Source organism: Capsicum annuum, chromosome 11 (assembly GCF_002878395.1).
Source record: "Capsicum annuum cultivar UCD-10X-F1 chromosome 11, UCD10Xv1.1, whole genome shotgun sequence".
Classification (NCBI taxonomy): domain Eukaryota; kingdom Viridiplantae; phylum Streptophyta; class Magnoliopsida; order Solanales; family Solanaceae; genus Capsicum; species Capsicum annuum.
The window spans coordinates 6,189,171-6,209,325 of NC_061121.1; the positions used below are offsets into that span (position 1 = coordinate 6,189,171).

The 20,155-nt window shown below is 37.1% G+C and overlaps 1 pseudogene; it reads right to left on the minus strand.

Moving 5' to 3' along the window:
- Positions 1 to 2,445: 2,445 nt before the first annotated feature.
- Positions 2,446 to 19,598, minus strand: LOC107848200 (annotated as a pseudogene).
- Positions 19,599 to 20,155: the final 557 nt, after the last annotated feature.

The window sequence follows — 20,155 nt, forward strand, 5'->3', positions numbered from 1 at the left end:
AAAATTTATATATTATGAATGTTCATAATTTAGTTGAATTGAAAATTCATATTCATGTTGTGGTTGGGTTTTGATTCATGTTTTAAAGTACATGTTCCAATGATTGATCCTAGTATGTGATGTTTTGCATAATATTCATGATAACCCCTCAATTTACAAGTTGATTTATGTATCCATGATTATTACATGTGTGGATGATTGTATAACCAAAGCATGCTCACCATATGTTTGATTAAATGTCTATGTGAAGGAGAAGTGTACTACTAGTATGATAATATGAAATCTCCATCCATGTACAAGTTATGTATGTCAAGTGTTTGATGAAATGTCTTAGCCAATGGATTATGTATTGTTGACGTTGGTCCTATACTCAAGAAAGTCATGCTTTATCAGTTTCCTTCTATCGAGTCCTGAGGGTACTTATACCCCAAAAAAATATAGTTGTGTGCTTAGAATCAGTGTCATGTTTCAAGATACTCTCAGTCAAGCCATGTTCAGTAGAATTCAGTCAATCTCATAACTCAGGAAAACTCAGTAATCTCAATCATTTATCAGATTTCAGTAATATTTCGTCAATCAACAGAATTCAGTTAATTCAATTCAGTTCAGTCCAATAATCCATGTTCAGTGTCTATTCAGATGGGAGTAGAAATTAGCACCAAGTGAACCCAAGGTTGGGAACACACACTGTCAGATAAGGGTGTGATTCTTATAAATCATCCTTGCATTCCAGAACTATGTAGCTAGCATAAGTTGAGACATCAACACTGTCAGATGAGGGTTGATGAGGTGGATAAGTACTATCAGATAAGGGCACCACCATTCTCTTTTGGGGGCACTGTCAAATGAGGATCACTCATAGCTTGTCCTTACTAGTGGCGCGGTATTGACACCCTTCCAATTAGGGTTACAGATTGGACCCCAACTCAGCCATAATGGCATATTAGGGGCATATCGGTTAGATAACTACTTTCCACAGTTTCAGTTACAGAATTAGGAATGTCAGACACAGTCATTCATTCTTAGTATTAGAACTCAGATAGTTCTATAGAATTTAGGGCTGTCAGATATAGTCAACTCAGAACAGTACAGAACTCAGCTAGTTCCATCAGATTCAGGACTGTCAGATACAGTCACTCATGCCATCAGTTATATCAGGCATCAGAACTCAGTTACCGGTCATGTTAGTTATTAGTAAATTCATGTTATCACAATCTCAGTTATAGTACTATGTATGCATGCATGTATTCTCACGTTCATATTAGTCAGTTAGCCAGTATGACAAGACAAAAGGTTATTTCATGAGTAAATGACTAGGCAAATTTCACGCTCTGATACCACAAGTAAGCATAGATGTTTATGCTATCACATAAATTTTGCATACATGCTGAGATCATGAACATGATAATCTCACATAGAATTCATCAAAGAGAGCGTACCTAATAACGATGATGTTACTGTAATATGACCTTTATTTATTTTGGTTTAGATTTCGTAAAGTCCCACCCTAGATTTAAGGAAGGCTGTTTGTTGCCACTACTTGTTGTTAAAGATTTTTACAGCTGACTATTTCTCCATTCATATGGAAATGTTGAAATTTACATCCTCCATTAATATCATGGATAACATCAACAAGCCTATTCTCATATCTACGAATAGGGACCTTTTTCTTATTAATAACACATCATTTTTAAGAGTTTTCTTTATTTTCTTGTTCTTCTCCCTTTATATTGGAGTATTTAGTTAGGGTATGGATATTGAAAAACACTTTAGTGGGCCCTTCTTATGGAGTGATGTTGTGACGTTATTCTCTTAGGATATTTGTGTTAATTAGAGTAACTACTCTAATTTTTCGCCCTCTTTATTGTACTCTTGTTGATATAGTGAAAGCAATATACTTCTTATAAGTATTGTTGGTGTATGTTGTCTTTTGGCGTTTTGGTTGTTCCGTTATGATCATAACACTAGTTATCGACATTAGTACCCGTCTTAGAAATTCAACATATTTGACACATAGTATTTCTATAGCTGTAAGTGAAATGACAGTATCTACTTGTTCAACTTTATACAATTTTAAATGACTACTTGTGCACATCTAAAATTGAAAAACATATATTCCAACTGAGACCAAATTAAAAAGCACATTTAACCTTTGAAGTATCAGGAGACATTACCTCCTACACCTTTTGAATCGGAATTATAACTCCCTTCAGCAACATTTTTCGATGAGCTTTACAAAATTAGATCAAACTGAAAGAAAGATATCTAACTTGTATAAAAAGGGCAGTCCGGTACACTAGAGCTCCCACCATACATAGAGTCCGAAGAAGGGCCCCACCACATGGATGTATGGTACGCAACCGTAACTTCCATTTTTGTTAGAGGTTGTTTCGATGAAAGACATCAACTTGTATGTGACATCAAAAACATAATAACTCCATAAGAAACATGAGAAAAAAAATATTGAATTAAATTGATAAGAGTTGTATGGCAGTGCTACTAGTGAAGTACTAATAAATTCATACTACAAAACCACCTAGTAACTGTGTGAAGATTAAGCAAAAGTTGTTGAGAAAATGTTTTATGATTGCTACAGAAATCTCATCAAGCAGAGAAATAATCCACAACATACTACACGTTCGTCCAAGTTCACTTGTGTTCCCAAACATTTTAGCCAAAGATCACGATCTGATTGAGGACACGTGAAGATCAAGCTGGGCTTTAGATGATGCCCACTGAAAATTTGTTATCTCCTCAAGTACTTTGAGAGATTTTTTATCTTCCATGCTTTGGGGTTCGATTACCATTTTGACCAGTGCTGGAGACTTGGCCAATAAAACCTTGATAAGTTGCATTTCATCTTCTGCCCCTGATACATGTTTAATCTTCACTGTCTTCAGCTGATTAAATGTCATATCTGAGAAGCTTGCAGGAATCTTATCAATAGCATCCCGCGGCACAGGTTCATTACACAACTCATCACTAAAAACAGACATCTAAAAAAAGATCAAGAAAAACCATCAGCTTGAATTAAAAATTGAACATCAAAAACACATATAAACAATGAAAAATAAACAACATTAACAACCTCAATTTCAATATCTTCTAAATTTGGGGAGCTTCTTATCAAGCAAAGAGCAAACGAAAAATCAAAGAACTCTCCCACAGCAATCCAAGATATGTGGAGGCGTTTAAGACAGTTAAGAGCAAAGGGGAGCCTTATTGGTATAACTTCAGCTGGTCGAACAACCTTATCCTATGAATATGCACTAGAATTAAGTCATGAAGCAACATAACCTGGAGACACTGATCCCAACAAAGATTTTTGAGAGCAGGAATAGACTCAAAAATCTTGACAAGATCATGCTCTGCCTTTACAAACAAATCTATAGGCTCATAACAAACTTTAGAAAGAAGAGGGACATTTTTTAGATGTAAAAAGTTTATATTGCCTGAGAAGAAAAATGACCTCAGCTTGGGAGCACTAATTTCAATGTGGTGCGAAACTTTATTGGCATCCAACACCAAATGGTCAAGCAACGGGCTATGGTAGATTAAACTTCCAAGCAATTCAGAAGAAATTGTGACTTCAATTAGTTCTAGGATAACTAATTTATCAAATCCCTTAAAGAGTGGTGGTGGGCGTATTAGACATTGCTGGAGAAACAGATGCTTCAATTGAGAGCATGTGAATAATGATGAAGGCAGTTTGTATTGGTTAGCATGCAACAGATCGTGTTGCTTATCCCTAGGAAGGTTAAGGACAAGATGTTGAATGCCATTCCTAGAGAGGAAATATATCAAGTGGTCAATATTAGGACACATTGTTAGATGAGGAATGTCGAGAGTAAACTTGGTAATTGGTCATGTATGAAGGGTCAAGAGGTGACAGAGAATGTTAGCAAATCCAATTGTAGGGGATATCAAGTCCTCTCTTGTTTTCCAAAGTGTTTGATCAAGTTCGAGTTGTGGAAGTCTGCACCAGTTATATCTCCATTTCCTCGATAAGATGCTTGTCCTCACAGCATCTCGTAAAGGCAACCTCGTTAGAATGTCGTTGATTAAACTATCGGGAAGGTTGCTAAGTATATCAGGGGGAGATAAAAGTTGTTTTCTTCTATTTGGAGGCATCATATTAAATGATTGGCAAAAATAACCTGCAGAAAATAAACAAGAATACAATAAGCAACGAATCTCCAAACTGTCCGGTCAGAGTAAACACTACACTGCTTTTCACATAGATTAACCTGGGACAACTCGAAGAACAAACGAAAAATCTTTTCTGATACAAATATTTCTTTTCTATTTGTAACATTATCTATCTATCTATAGATTGGTATCACTTGATACTTCCTCCAACACAGCTCGATTTATATATAATCCATATTTGATGATCAGTTTTCATTATTTTAAACTGTTAGGATCGAGAACCTGGTTATTGCGGAATTTAACCAAATAATGTTATAATGACAATAACAAAGACAATAACAAGTTGATAATAACAGTAATTAAAGAAAATAAAGGAGACACAAATTTAACGTGGTTCAGTTTGTGTGACCTACGTCCACGAGCGAAAAGGAACAATTTCAATATATCAAGAGTACAATAGAGAACAACCTCACAAGATCACTCCAAAAGAAAGGGCTCACAAAAGTGTTTCCCAACACCCACTCTCTAACTAAATACTCTAATAGGAAGGGAGAATAAATACCAGAAAATGAAGGAAAACGCTTGAAATTGATGTGTTACAAATGAGAAAGAAGGTCCCTGTTTATAGAGATGAAATTGGGCTTGTTGATGTCATCCATTATGTTAATGGAAGATGTAAATTTCAACATTTGCATGTGAATGAGAGAAATTTACAACAAAATCTTTGGTAGCAACTTTGTTTGACAAAACCAACAAATAATCTTCCAAAAGTGTAAATAAGACGTGTACAAAAAATATTCGAAAGCGGATACAAATAAAATAATGGCATGCTAATCAAGATAGGTTGCTTTCTAGCTAGAGAGAGGCTTCAGAGAGTGAATATACCTGTGGATGATGGAAATTGCTATTTATGTGATGTTGGAGAGGTAGAAACTCAAAATCTTTTTGTCGAGTGCGCGTGCATGGATAATTAAGGTACGAAATGGGCTAAGTACATGATCTGGAATGCAGATGGGAACAGAGGAGTAAATGATGGCTACAATGGTTTAAGAGTAGAAATGGAGACAGGGAAAAAAGTGGTGATAGCACCTATATGGGGAACAATGATAATATACTACACTTGGCAAGCTAGAAACTGGAAGATATGTTGGAGCACAACTGTAAATTACAATTTTTGCAATTGTGCAGACACAAACAGGTTAGAATAAGACTATCAATTTTTGCAATTGTGCAGACACGAACTGGTTAGAATAAGACTGTCAATTTTTGCAACTGTAAAAGTTACAAGGAAGACCCAATGATGTCAATAATTGTTTCAGCAATTATTTAGTAAGATGCTATTGAGATAGCAAGTTGAGAGTTCGGGGCCCAAGGGAATACAACACCCTTAGTAAGAAATTGGAGGATTGAGTTATGATCCAGGTATTAGCTCATTCAGCCCAACTCGCTTGAGCCTAAACATTTTTGGTGGAAACATATACTTCATACCGAACACACCCTACCTGTTGTTCTACAGCTTATAACTGATACCCAACAATGGAGCACACTGTATTAATTTGAAGTAAACAGTGTTAAGCTATATAATTTAATTTGTGTCTAGGGCTATAGGTTCTTATTCCAAATTGATTTTTCGTTTGCATAATTTTTCAACATCATATTCTTAAAAAACTCAACCCCATCTAGTTTTACGCAAATCTTTGTTCAATTTAATCTAATTTAAGTGCATCACGAAAATCAAGTGCAATCTTGATATCAAAATCCTACATAACAGGAACCATAAAAGCACCTAGCTGTGTTAACAATGAAGAGAACAAGAAGCAAAGAAAAAAGGAGATAAGGAGAAGATGAACCAGGGAGGATGGATCATGACTATGAACAAGAGAAGAGAAGCCATGGGAATGTAAGATCTTATTAAATAGGCAGAAGAAGATGCAGACTTATACATTGCTTCAGCTAGGCATCAATTTATAGACTAGTGTGTAGCTTCTAGAATTATCTAGAAGTTTCTTAGCTCAACTACACTACACTCACAGTTCATAGCTGCCAGCTCACCGCACGACATAACCACTAACTAACTCAATGATCATAACCCTATGAGCAGCAATTCACTTTTATAGTAATTCTGGGAATGGAAACAGTAAGTAAAAGCAGTAACTAACTGCAACTAACTAATCTGAACTTTCCAACCCTCCCCCTCAAGCTGAAGGGTGCAAAATGTTAAGCACACCAAGCTTGGTTAATAGGTGACTCTGTTGATGGTACAAAGATGACCAAGAACACAAGAAGACATACACCAAAACAGTCCACAAGTTGAGGAAACTCGAGACTATTTTGGTGACCACTCTCGGATTTGCTACTTATAGCAAGAATAGAGAGAACAACGAGTGTTAACACCTCAAAACAGCCAACCAACAAGTTATATTAGCACAATACAATGAAGAACAACAAGGCTACAACAACTAGAACGTACGGGTTTTACAACAATACAAGGGAAACCCGAAACTAGAACAAGAAACAAAGATAGTTAGATACAATGAAGTTGTAATCTTAAGAACCCAAGAATGGTAACTCTTGGACCCTTAACACCACACTCGACACGTACCTAACTCTTACAATGACACAAGAGGGCGTCCACCTCTCAAGAACCAAGGTATCAAGCTTTGCAACACACAACAGAATCAACCTTTATGCTATGCCCTAATTTCGATTTTGGAGCTCTATCTCACAAGAGGAGTGTTCTTACAATCTCAAACATCAACTAAGGAAATAAACCCTACAAGGTTCTATTTATACAACATTACAAATAATAGAGAAATGACAAAAGAGCCCTTTAGCGACTAGTCTTCAAAAATACTCAAAAGTGTCATAATCATGATCATACTTGTATCATCCTCTCCATATTGAGAGGAATTTGACCACAAATTCACGGGCTCACCTCTTTTACAAAGGCACTTCACAATCTCCTTCTTGCGGCCACACATCTTCTACATACTCTTCATTTTACTCTTCGGCTTCTTTTTGCTCTCCATCTTGCAGTTTGCCATCATTCTTAATCGATTCGATGCTCACCTCTTCTCCAAGATAGTACAATCTACCATCCCTTAGAATTGTATTCCTCGGGTTTGGGCACTTACTAGCCTTGTGCCCCCACCCTTGACACTTGAAGCATTGAAACCCCTTGGGATTGGAAGTAAAATCCAATTTACCTTCATACCTTGGAGGATGTTTTTGGATAGCCTTGGTGGGCTCGGGTTGGGAATCCATGAATGAGTTCTCTTTGAGCTCCCTCTCAACCTCTAAAGCTGCGTGGAAGATGCCATCTATGGTGTCGAATTTGTGAAGCGTCATGCAAGTGGAGATGTCCTTATTTAACCCAACCTTGAAGCGCATAGTGTCATGACTTACTTGCTCGGCTTGGTGGTCAAGTTGCAACATCAATTATTGAAATTCATCGTAGTAAGCCATGACACTCTTGCTCCCTTGCCTCAAATTGTATAATTTGGCAAGGAGCTCATGCCTATAAGTCTCGGGAAAGTACCTTTGCCGCATAAGGTTCTTCAACCAAAACCGAGGAGGTTGTCTCCCAATAATCTCATTCCCAAACCGTTTAACATACTCCCACAATGTATTAGCATACCCTTCGAAGTGAGCTATAGCATAGCAACTTTTCTTTTCTTCGGTGAGATCATTAAGTTGGAAGATCTTGTCACAAGACGACTCCCATGCAAGGTAGGCTTCAGGATCACTCTCACTTTTGAAAATGGGAAGGCTCACTTTGATGGAATTGAGACCTACATCTCGATTCCTAACTCCCCATGTCTACCCCTCATTCTTTCTTCCCTCAAGTAAAAATCATCAGACGGCCCATAACCATCATGTTGTCCTCCCCTACCATAGCCATCAACATGGATGGATCTATTTGGGTTAAGTGGAGCTTGTAGTGGTGGGATTGAATTTGGATAGTGAGGTCTTTGGTCAAGTGGAGTTTGGCTAGGAGGGTTTGGGTTTAGCGGTGGTATTTGGCTTCCAAGCCCTTCTTGTTGGACTTGGTGGAGTGGAGGATGGCTTGGTCTATCTTGTTCTCAGCTTCGGGAGTAGAGATTGGTTTGATTAGTGGCAATTGATGGATATAGCATTTGGTGCAAGGTCTCGAGAATATTAGTTGGGGAAATGTTTTGAGGGGTGGAAGGTCGGCTCCTTTGGCTTTCCACACACTCTAATCTCTCACTCATTGATGCCAAATCCGTATCTAATTTCTCAAGACCCACATTCAATCTAGCCACATCTCGGGACATAGTTTCAAGGCGAGCCAAAATGAGATTGATGGCATTATTGTCCATTGTATGAGCATTTGAAGCCTCGGGTTCCATTGTGGTGGTACGAAAATTAACCCTTCAAGTTACAGTCCAATCAAGACATCCAATCAGTCCACAACGTCACACACGACAATACAATACAAATCCTACAAAACAAAACACACGTTAGTTCAAAACAACCTCCCACAATGAGATCCCACATTCAAGTTTCTTCAAACTCAAGCTCAACAATGATGGATGACTCAAATAACCTCCAATTTAGCTCAAATTTGAACCCTATACTCCTATAGTGTTAGAGAACACAAATCTAACACTAAAAATACAAGAAAAACACAAAATCGAAAACTCAAAATTTGACCTAGGGTCAAAAACGGGTTTAACATTTTTTTTTTGGGATTTTCGATTTTGATACTTCTTTTTTTGTTGGGATTTGCAATTTCTAGACTCTAATAGTGTTAGGGAACAAGGATCTAACACTATAAACACACAAAACACACAAAAATCAAGTTTTTTTGAAAAATCCTAAAAACGTGAACAATAACTTTTTTCTTTTTTTTCTTCTTTTTCACTTTTTTTTTTAATTTTCAAGATAACAATCCCAAGATTGATTTTATTGGAACAAAATCAAAACTTGCTCTGAGACCAAATGATAAAAAGATGACCAAGAACACAAGAAAATATACACCAAAATAGTCCACAAGTTGAGGAAACCCGAGACTATTTTGGTGACCACTCTCGGATTCGCTCCTTATAACAAGAATAGAGAGAACAACGAGTGTTAAAACCTCAAAACAGCCAACCAAAAAGTTATATTAGCACAATACAATGAAGAATAATAAGGCTACAAGAACTAGAACCTATGGATTTTACAGTAATACAAGGGAAACCCGGACCTAGAACAAGAAACAAAGATAGATAGTTAAGACACAATGAAGTTGTAATATAAAGAACCCAAGAATGGTAACTATTGGACCCTTAACACCACACTCGACACGCACCTAATCTTACAATGACACAAGAGGGCATCCAACTCTCAAGCACCAAGGTATCAAGCTTTGCAACACACAAGAGAATCAACCCTTATGCTATGCCCTAATTTCGATTTTGGAGCTCTATCTCACAAGAGGAGTGTTCTTACAATATCAAACATCAACTAAGGAAATAAACCCAACAAGGTTCTATTTAAACAACATTACAAATAATAGAGAAATGACAAAAGAGCCCTTTAGTGACTAGTCTTCAAAAATACTCAAAAGAGTTATGATCATGGTGATACTTGTCTCTTGGACCCTTAACACCACACTCAACACGCACCTAACACTTATAATGACACAAGAGCGGAGTCCACCACTCGAGCACCAACATTTCTAACAAATAAGCAATCACAAAAGATTCCACCTTTGAATGCTATCCTAGTTGCAAGTTTCGGTTTTGCGCCTCAAAGAGAGAGGAATTGGTGTTTCAAAAGTTCAAGACTTACAATAATCATCAACTAAGTAAGGCTGGTTGTGTTCCTACACTACCAATCTTGGGATCTGTTAGTCAAATTTTTTTTTTTAAAAAGGAGCATAAGTTGTTTCTTGTATTCTTGGCTAAGAGTGTGTCTAGTTGTTGTCTTGGCTGAAACTTGGATGCTAGATCTAGGAGTACTTCATGTGTTTTGAATGTTCTTAGTGTTGGTTTCTTCTTCCCTAACACTAATAGAGTCAAGATCCAAGTTGAATTCTTATTTGTGTTGTTGTTGTGCAGATTCAAGGATTGGCTGAAGTATTGTTCGTGTTGGTTTATGGATCAAAACTTTCGACATTTTTGGTGTGTTGTCATTGTGGAATCTAATATTTGGAGGTGTATTGTTGGAATTTTTGGTGTGGATTTGTGTTTGAAGAGGGGTTGTTATTGGGAGGTACGATTTGAACCTTGGTCTTCAAATCTCTATTGAGGTTCTTGATGTTCTTGAACAATCTTCATGTCTTGTGGCAAGAAGAACTTTCAATAGTGGTGTTTGATCTTAAAGACTAGTGGAGAGAAGTGAAGTCTCTTGTTTGTCTTGAAACAAACCCCAAAGCTATATCAAAGAAGTAAGGGGCAAAAGAGCTTTCAAAAAGGCTTGTTGCCATAAGAGAGAAAGAATTCTTTCCAAAGTTGACAATAGAAAAGGGCCACCAACCCTTCAAAAAGGTGTCTTGTCCAAAAGGTGCAAGACAAGTCAACCCTTTTGAATGTAAAAAGAGACTCCAAAAACTTGTTGTCTTCCCTCCAAAACAGATTTTGTTCTTCCACAAGTTGGACAAACACTAAAATTCTCAAAGTCCACAACCATTCCAAGGCTGCTATGTCACTATCCACAACCAATAAACGGCTTCCACTTCATCCCTTGTACAACTAAAGTGTTTTTTTGTTTTGTAGCTAACTTCTTGGCTATAATGGAAGCCATTTTGGCCTACCTTGATGCTATTTCCCGAGATATGGCTAAGGCGAATGCGGGCCTTAAAAAATTAGCTTGGATATGTCTACTACACTTGAGAGGTTGGATCGAGTGGAGAGTCGAAGGAACTCTCGTGTTTCTACTCCCGAAACTTTACCTCAAATGATCAATCCTCCAAGACCACCACCAAGTGACATAGACACAAGCCAAGCCACCAAATGTTGTCTAACCCGAGACCTAAATAGTTCACTTCCCCCTCAATTTGATCAATTCTAACAAGAAGGACTTGGAAGCCAATATCCTCCCATCCAAGCTCCACAACCGAAGCTCCACATTACAAAAACAATCTTCTCAATCGAAACTCCATTTCCCCAAAACCGATATGTCCGTATAGAGGAGTATGGTAGAAAAGAACACGAGGGACATGGAGCCTACAATGATGCTTATATGATGGAAGGGAAGTTGAGGGAAATACATAGGGAACCACCAGGAACCCTCCACCAAGAAAAGAGGTGGGATGTGTTTCGGATAAGATTGAAGACAAGGCTCAAGATGGAGAGGAAGCTGAGGTTCAAAATGAAGATGTTGGTTGAGACTTCTGTTATTAAGCTCTTGGGTTCCTCATGTTTTTGCGGACGGTTTTGTGCCATCTTCATGTTTTTGCGGATTGATTTGAGTGGTTTCTTTGAAGTGCCCAATTGAATAATGGTCGTGAATTTATGGGTAAATCCCTCTCACGATGGAGAGGATGATACAAGTACGATCATGATCATGAACATTTTTTGAGTATGTTAAAGGCAATCGAGAGAGTGCACAAGTCTAAGTGTGAAAGAGGCCCAAAACCGCCCATATAGTGCACAAATAATACATCTTTCACAGATTCATCTTGGAAAATTAGTGCCTCTCCAATAGAAGATATATCAACCTTTGATCCATTATGAAGGTTTACTTTATCCACTCCTATTTTTTCTACATCATTTCTTGTGAAAAATACATCTTTATCTACTGCAATATGATGAGTAGCACCAGGATCTACCATCCATGCATGTTGCTTGGCATGACAAGATAGACATCTAGCTATACCTGACATACTGGTCTATATATATCTTATTGATCCTTTTTCAGAAGTTCTATTATCTATTTATATTCTCCATTTGCGAAATACTATCCTTTGGCTAATAATGCATTATTAATCTCCTTGTGATCTCCATGTGATACAAGTTAAATGGTCTCCTTAGCTTTTGATGACATATTCGGAAGCCAATACCTAAAGGCTCAAGACTTGGTCACCTTGATAGCACAAGGATATGCAAGGAAGGCCCGTTTTGAGCATGACTTATAGCAATCCCACATGTAGAAGGTTGCTTGGATGCTTACATTGTTGTTAACCCAAGAACCACAAGCCTCGAAGTATAAACCATCCTTGATTTTGAGAGCGTTGAAGAGGCGCCATTCATTCAAGTCCAACACACCTTGGCCGCCCCTTCATTAAGGGAAAATTGGTCTTTTTGTCTTATTTTATAATAAACTATAAGTAGGACTTTTTAGGTCTTCTTTCATTAGTTTTTTGATGATGAATATTTGAGACATTGAAAGTTCTCTTTTTGAGAGTGTAGTTCTTAGTTTAGGGATTGGAAAAGCCATCTTTAGTGTAGGGCTTGGAAAAACCAATATTGTACATTGCTTAGAAACGGTGGTTGTGAGGTGATTCCCTTAGCGGTAACCGTAAGAAGATTGGTGTTTGTACTTATGGATTTTAAGGGTCTTTACGTTTGATACACGTTTAGGTTCTTGTTCTTTGCAAGTCCTTATGTCATCTTGCCTTTACTTTTCTTGCAATATTTGTGTTTGTTTCTTATTCTTGTTCACAGTTTTGTGGGTCGTTGCCGAGAGTGAATTTCCATCTTGTTCTTGGTTGTCTTTGTGTTGTTGGCTGTTTTTGTGTTTCGTGATCGTTCTGCTATCATTTGGTATCAGAGCATGGCTTGATATTGTTCCCACAAGATCAATCTTGGGCTCATAAATTTGAAAATAAAAAAAAAGTTTTAGAAAACTGAAAAAAATCAAAAGACGCAAATCTATCCATTTTTGTGTGTTGGTCGAAATTGTGTTGTTGTAGTTTTTGTTTGGCCAAGATTGTATGTGTTTTGCTTGTCTTAGTTGTTTCTTGTCTGGTTTTATTTCTCTCTAACACTCCTTGAGTCTTAATCCAAGTTCTTGAGCTAAGTTTCAAGTTGTGTGGTGGTAATTGTTGGACGGCTTGTTGTTGTTGTTGTTCTTGGAGTTTATCTTGTTGCGTTGAAGAAGTAGTTTCAAAGGGTTATTTGATATTGAAAGAAGAAAAGAAGAGTGAGACTTTTGTTTGTCTTGAAAATATCCTTAAGATATCACCAAAGTGGTAAAGGAACAAAAGACATCCCAAAAGTCTAGTTACTACAAAAGAGGAAAGGGGACAAGACATCCAAAAGGTTGTCTTGCCAAATTAGTGCAAGTAGGTGAAAGACTTTTTGAATCTTGAAAAGGGAGTCTAAGACCTTATTTGCCTATACCTTAGGCCTAAACTTCTTCTTCCAAATGTGAAAGTAAACAACTAAATTCTTGAAACCAAAAAATTTTCAACTTCAACAACATTCCAATGACCAATAGTCGAGTGCCACATCATCATAAGCTCAAGAATTGGAATTTCTAGTTTCTTTTCTTTGTTTCATTGGTTTTAACTTTGTTGAATCTTATACTAATTGGCAACTAGTAAATACCTACTAAGTTGTAAATTAGTTTTCGAGTACGTTCTTCGTGTTAGCGTTATTTTTATGCTTTTCTCATTTTTAACTCATAGTAACTTCTTTGTTTCAAGTTCGTAAGTAAATTTTATTTTTTTATGTCTGTCTTGAGTCGATCAAACAAGAATCCATTCCGGACGCCAAGTAGAATTGACATCCTGTTGACTACCGGAGTATAAGCAACTTTCAATATTTGCCGCTTCAATTGTGAGAATCACAAAAGTGAGTGTATAGGAGTGTTGGTGAGGAGTTTTTACTACTAATTTTGTTTGTTCATTTGTCGGTACAAAGGTGATATAAGGGAAACATATCTTCGATAGCCGGGGATTATTGTGACTACAACATAGAAGACTATGATTGTAGTGAGGGTTTTTATGGCTATGAAGTTGAGGGAGATTGCGGAGGCTAAGAAAATAGCCATGATCAAAACTTGGGAAGATTTGAGAGTTATGATTTTGAGGGAGAAAATAAGGTGAATGAAGTGCCTAGTGCTTATGGTGAATTTGGAGATGATGTAGGACCTCGTGATGGATCTTATGAAGACGTTGAGTCATGTGAGGAGTCTTACACTCCTCACTCCGAACCTAGATTTGGTGTTAGGTATAACCCTTTTGTTCGCAAAGCTTATGAGGGCTATGATGAGAGTACAGTGAGGAGTGTGAAGATTTTTATTCTCCCACTTCTCACTCCGAACCTAGATTTTGTGTTAGGTATAACCCTTTCATTTGCAAAGCTTATGAGGGCTATGATGAGAGTACACATGAGGAGTGTAAAGATTCATATTCTCCACCTTGTAGTATTTCTTATCAAGGTCGTGTGAATGGTTATACTAGCTCTAGTGGAGGTTTTCCAATGAGAAGAAGAGGGTATGCACCTCCAAAACCGAGGAGTACTCATATGCCTTATAATGTTGATCCGAGAAGGAGTGTACACTCCAGAAAGGTGACCATTTATGGGATACCGGGCTTCCTCATTGTGTTAAATGATAAGTACTATAGGAACTACATCCTTCCATCCATGGTTGACCACTTAGGATTGCTTTGCGAGCCTTTACTTGTTCCATACTTTTTAGACGGGTTTAAAGTTACCGAGAGGGTCAAAGTTGTCTGCTCCCAATTTGAATACCATAAGGAGGTGTGGTGCGATATTCTTCCTTTGACATATGGTCATGTATGCTTAGGTGCCGATTGGTTTGCACAACATAGAGTTTCAAATATGCAAAATTTGCCTAATGTTGTAAGAGACCGGTGGGGAAATTACCTCGTGACCTATATGTTGCCTGAGCCGCAAAGAGAAGTGAATACTTACTCCAATCTGAATGCTTATGAGAGACAAAATATTGAGAAGAGTAAGGGTGTGCAAGGTGGTAATCCGAGAGCAGAAAAAAGAGAGGTTGTGTTGAGCGAAGTGAGGGGATTGCCACCAAACCGAGCCAACATTATTTGTCCTTTTATTTCTAAGGACATTTGTGTAGGTACCGACATGGCAAGCGAAGGAGAGAAATGCCGATTTGCTGCCCAAGCTTGTGGAGAACCTTTACAACATGGCAAAGGAGAGTCTACTCAAGAACTTCAAGGTAAAATAGCTAACTCTTATACTTTTGTGCATGTAAATGATGGTTGTGTGGCTAGTAGCTCATTGAGTGTGAGTAGTAGCTTAATTACTTGTGATTTTAATAATTTTTTGCCTTTTGTTGATGATGTCTATGTTGTGAGTGTGGATACACTAGTTGATCCTATTGATGACCAACTTGACTCTTCTTGTAAGATCAATTTATGTCCACCTAGTGTGAAATCCTATATGTTGAACGAAAGTACATCGTCTTGTATAATTGGTGTTGATTAACTTATTTGTGAAAATTATCTACCACTTGAGTATGTGTGTGATGTGATTCATAGAACTCAAGTGAGTGAACTACTTGAAAATATTGGTCAACAAAATGAGAGTGAACCCGAGAGCTATTCTTGGGACAATCTTGTGCTTGAAACCACCTTGAAACTTGATAATGATCTTTTAGAGAGTGAGGAATTTGCTAGTTCCAAATCTGTCCATGAGATAGATCATGCTCTCTTTAGGTATAATGTCTTGTTTGAAGATGATATACACCCTTTTAAGGAACCTAGTGGATAAAATGATGGTATAGATTGCCATGAAGTCTATAGCCAATATGCTAATCCACTATGGTGTGACAACATTCCTCCTAAAGATGGAAATCTCTTTTTGAAAGATGAGAATACTCTTAGGGGTAATGAATGTGCAGTCCTTCTTGAAAACCCGAGGGCAAAGGTATCATTGACTCCTTGAGGTAATGTTTCTAAATTTGCATCCTTGCTCGACACACTAGTGCTTACATTGCATGACTACCAACTTGAGGATTCCAAGTTGCCTATTTGCTTGAAGGAATGAATATGTATGCGCTTAAATGTTTTATATTCACCCATGTGTACCTTTACACTTGGTTCTTTCCTATACTACCTCTTTGCCTGTGATTACATTCATGCTAGTTTTGGATTTTTATTATGTAGGGGTAGGAAACTTGTTGGTTGGTCCACTTGTTCTAGTGACTATTCCATGTGTGTTTGGTGGACTTTAAGACCAATAGCGGCACCGATGAGGTCACTTGAGGGGTAATGACATAATTGTGCTTTATGGTCCCCAAGTTACGGGCAGCCTTACCTTTGGGACTTTGGGATATCATTGAGTCCTTTGTAGTTTCTTTATCTCTTGATACTTGTCATAACCATGCCCTTTATGATGTTTTTACTAAGCTTTTCATGATTACCACCACGGATACATGGTTATAATTCAAGTATGTTCCGCCTTGGCATGATGATGTTTATTATTGTGCTAACTCTAACCCTCATGCCATGAGGAAGTTGTACTTATTTGTCCTTTCTCTTATTTTGCAAGGTATGGATTCGAGGTCGAATACTTTTAAAGGAGGGGAGGATGATACAAGTCAAATATCCTTCTTATCTTTTGATGACATCTTTGGAGACCAACACATAAAGGCTCAAGACTTGGTCACCCAGAGATCATAAGGATATACAAGGAAGGCCCGTTTTGAGCATGACTTACAGCAATCCCGCGTGTGGAAGGTTTCTTGGATGCTTACATTGTTGTTAACCCGAGAACCACAAGCCTTGAAGTATAAACCATCCTCAATTTTGAGAGCGTTGAAGAGGCCCCATTCATTCAAGTCCAACACACCTTGGCCACCCCTTTATTAATGGTAGTTTGGACATTGGACATGGTGTATTTACACACCATGGCAACCCCTCTCATTAAGGGAAAAGTGGTGTTTTCGTCTTCCTTTGTAATATACTATAAGTAGGACTTTTTAGGTCCTCTCATTAGTTTTTTGATGATGAATATTTGAGACATTGAAAATTCTCTCACTTTGAGAGTGTAGCTCTTAGTTTACGGCTTGGAAAAGCTGATATTGTACGTTGCTTAAAAATGGTGGTTGTGAGGTGATGTTGATTCCCTTAGCGGTCGCTGTAAGAAGATTGGTCTTTGTACTTGTGGATTTTAAGGATCTTTACGTTTGATACACGTTTGGGTTCTTTCTCTTCGTAAGTCATTATGCCATCTTGCCTATCTTTTACCTTTCTTGTAATATTTGTGTTTGTTTCTTGTTCTTGTTCATGATTTAGTGTGTTGTTGCCGAGGTACCGAGGGTGAATTTCCATCTTGTTCTCGGTTGTCTTTATGTTGTTGGCTATTTTTGTGTTACGTAATCGTTCCATCATCACCATGACTAGTAGAAGCAATATGACCTATATCTCCTCTAAGAATCTGTTCATTAAAACCATTAGATGAAAATTAAGTATTAACTTGACATGCAGACTTGTTTCCATGATATGCATGATGTTAAGCTTCCCAAACTCCTGATGACTATGTCCACCACCATGATTATGATACAAGAAGCCTTTTGATCCTCCATTGTTGTTTTTTCTTTCCTCTTTTGTTTCAGTAAGATACCCTACCAACTTGTAACAATTTTCTCTTGTGTGTCCAGTGAAATGACAATAATCACACCTTTTTCTTTGTAGTTTTGATTTCTATAAGACATGTCTGAGCTTCTGTTAACTTGCATTGCATTCGGATCATACTTATCAGTTGTGATAGAAGCACAAGCAAGCTACATAATTTCATCTTCTGCTATCATAATATAGGCCTAACTAAGAGTAGGTATGACTCCTTTCAACAAAATCTGCCTTTTAGCTTGATCATAGGAATCATTAAGGTCACCCAGTTTCGTATCAATCTTAGCTCAGATAGGTGATCTACATAGTCCTTGGACCTTGGACAATCACATGAGGGAGCAGGGATCACTGCATCATACTCGCTCCAAAAACTTTTCAACTTAGTAAAATAATTAGCTAAATAATCAGTTTCTTGTGACAAAGTACTAATTTCCCTGTGCAATTTATACACTCTCAAGTGATTTACCTTATTGAACCTCTCCTTCAGATCTTCTCACACTTCATATGTACTTGTTGCATACATAATTCCACTCAGCAAAACTGCACTGAATGAGCTCATTAACCACGACAACACTATAGCATTACAAGTTTTTCATTGTTCATGTAATTCTTCTCTATACAACTCTTTATTACACGAACCAGTTACAAATCCAAAAAAAAATTTCTCCAACAATGCAATTCTCATTGACCTACTCCATATTCCATAATTTTCTGATCCAACAAGTTTGATTGGAATTGGTGTAGCTCCAGATACACATGAAACTCCAATAAATAGAGGATCACTCGAATCAATCTTTGGAGCCATTGAGAAATCAATTGAATTCAATCAAAGAGAAATAGTAGAGGTTTCAAATAAGCAAAGGTCTATTCCTTTGCACAATAGAGAAATAAACTCTATCTGCCCAGCCTCCATGATTGATGATCTGATACCATGTGGAGTTTATAGTAACAAGAGAAGAGAGGGAAAAAAGAAGAGAAGTCATGGGAATGTAAGCTCTTACTAAACAGACAGAGGAAGATGCAAGCTTATACATTGCTTCAGCTAGGCATCTATTTATGGACTAGTGTGCAGCTTCTAGAATTATCTGGAAGTTTCTTAGCTCAATTACACTACACTCACAGCTCGTAGCTGCCAGCTCACCACATGACATAACCACTAACTAACTCAATGATTAATTCTATGAGCAACAATTCAATGAAACTGTAATTCCGGAAATGGAAACAGCAACTAAAAACAATAACTAACTACAACTAACTAATATGAACTTTCCAATAATGGCAAGCGAACTTTATGAGCAGAATCCTATGCATAGAATAAATAATAAGTAATTTTATGCATGCACAAATCATAAACATTCTGGTTTGTTTTGAACGTTAACTTGGTATTATTAATAGGAGATGTAATGAAAAAATGTTATAACACTTTATAGTTTGACAATGCTAATTCAATGTTGCTGGAGGCTAATCAATTTCCTCTTGACATAAGATATTTTTATCTCTCAATTGCAATTCATGGGTTCTAGAACCAAGAATTATTCTTTCTTTAGTTAGACCCCTAAGGGGAAGTATCAAAATTTTCCAAAAATATAATGTTGTTGCGGTTTATTAAATGGCCGTTCTAACATATCCTTCTTTCGTTAACCTAAATGGCGTTGCTCAAGATGTTATGCCAATAGAATATAAAAATCCGTATCTATAACAACACAAAAGGTTATTTCATGAGCGTAGATTACTAGTTCAAATTTCAGGCTTCAATACCATATGTAAGCATAAATTCAAAGCAAACATGTGTATGCTATCACAGAAATTTGAATACATGCCAAGATCTTAAACAGAATATTCTCACATAGTATTTATCAAAGAGAGCATATACCTGATACGTCGCGGCAACTACTTTGATCGAGAAGTTGAGCGGAGGCAATAACCCTCATGGCTATGATGAACCAAATTATAAGTACTAATCTTAAATCTGGTACGTCCATCAGGTAGCCAAATGAATGAACAAGATTTATCCATTATAAAATATTGAATAATTTACATAATGTAACTAACATGATATGTTATGACCATAAGCAACTAATGTTTAAAATAATTACTATATGTAGTTAACCTTTCTATGTCATTGAAAGGTAGTGAGAAAATCATCAAAATCCCCAACCTTTACTCCAAATCTCAACTACACAATTATACTTTAAAGAGGTCCTATGACCCCCCCTGAACTATTTAAAAATGAAATATATACCCCCAAATTCTTCTTCTTCCTTCTCCTTCTCCTCCTCCTCCTCTTTCTTCTCTTCAACAAAGCACAAAACACCATGGTTGCTCCCCACACACACACCAAATTCAGAAATTTCATAAAAAAAATAAATAACTAATTTCATTCCATTTCAAGAACAGACACTCTAAATGGGTCTATCTTCAATTCCATCAAAATGACAAAATTAACAATTATTTCAACAATTGGTGCAATAGCTAAAATAAAATTTGGTAGTGGTG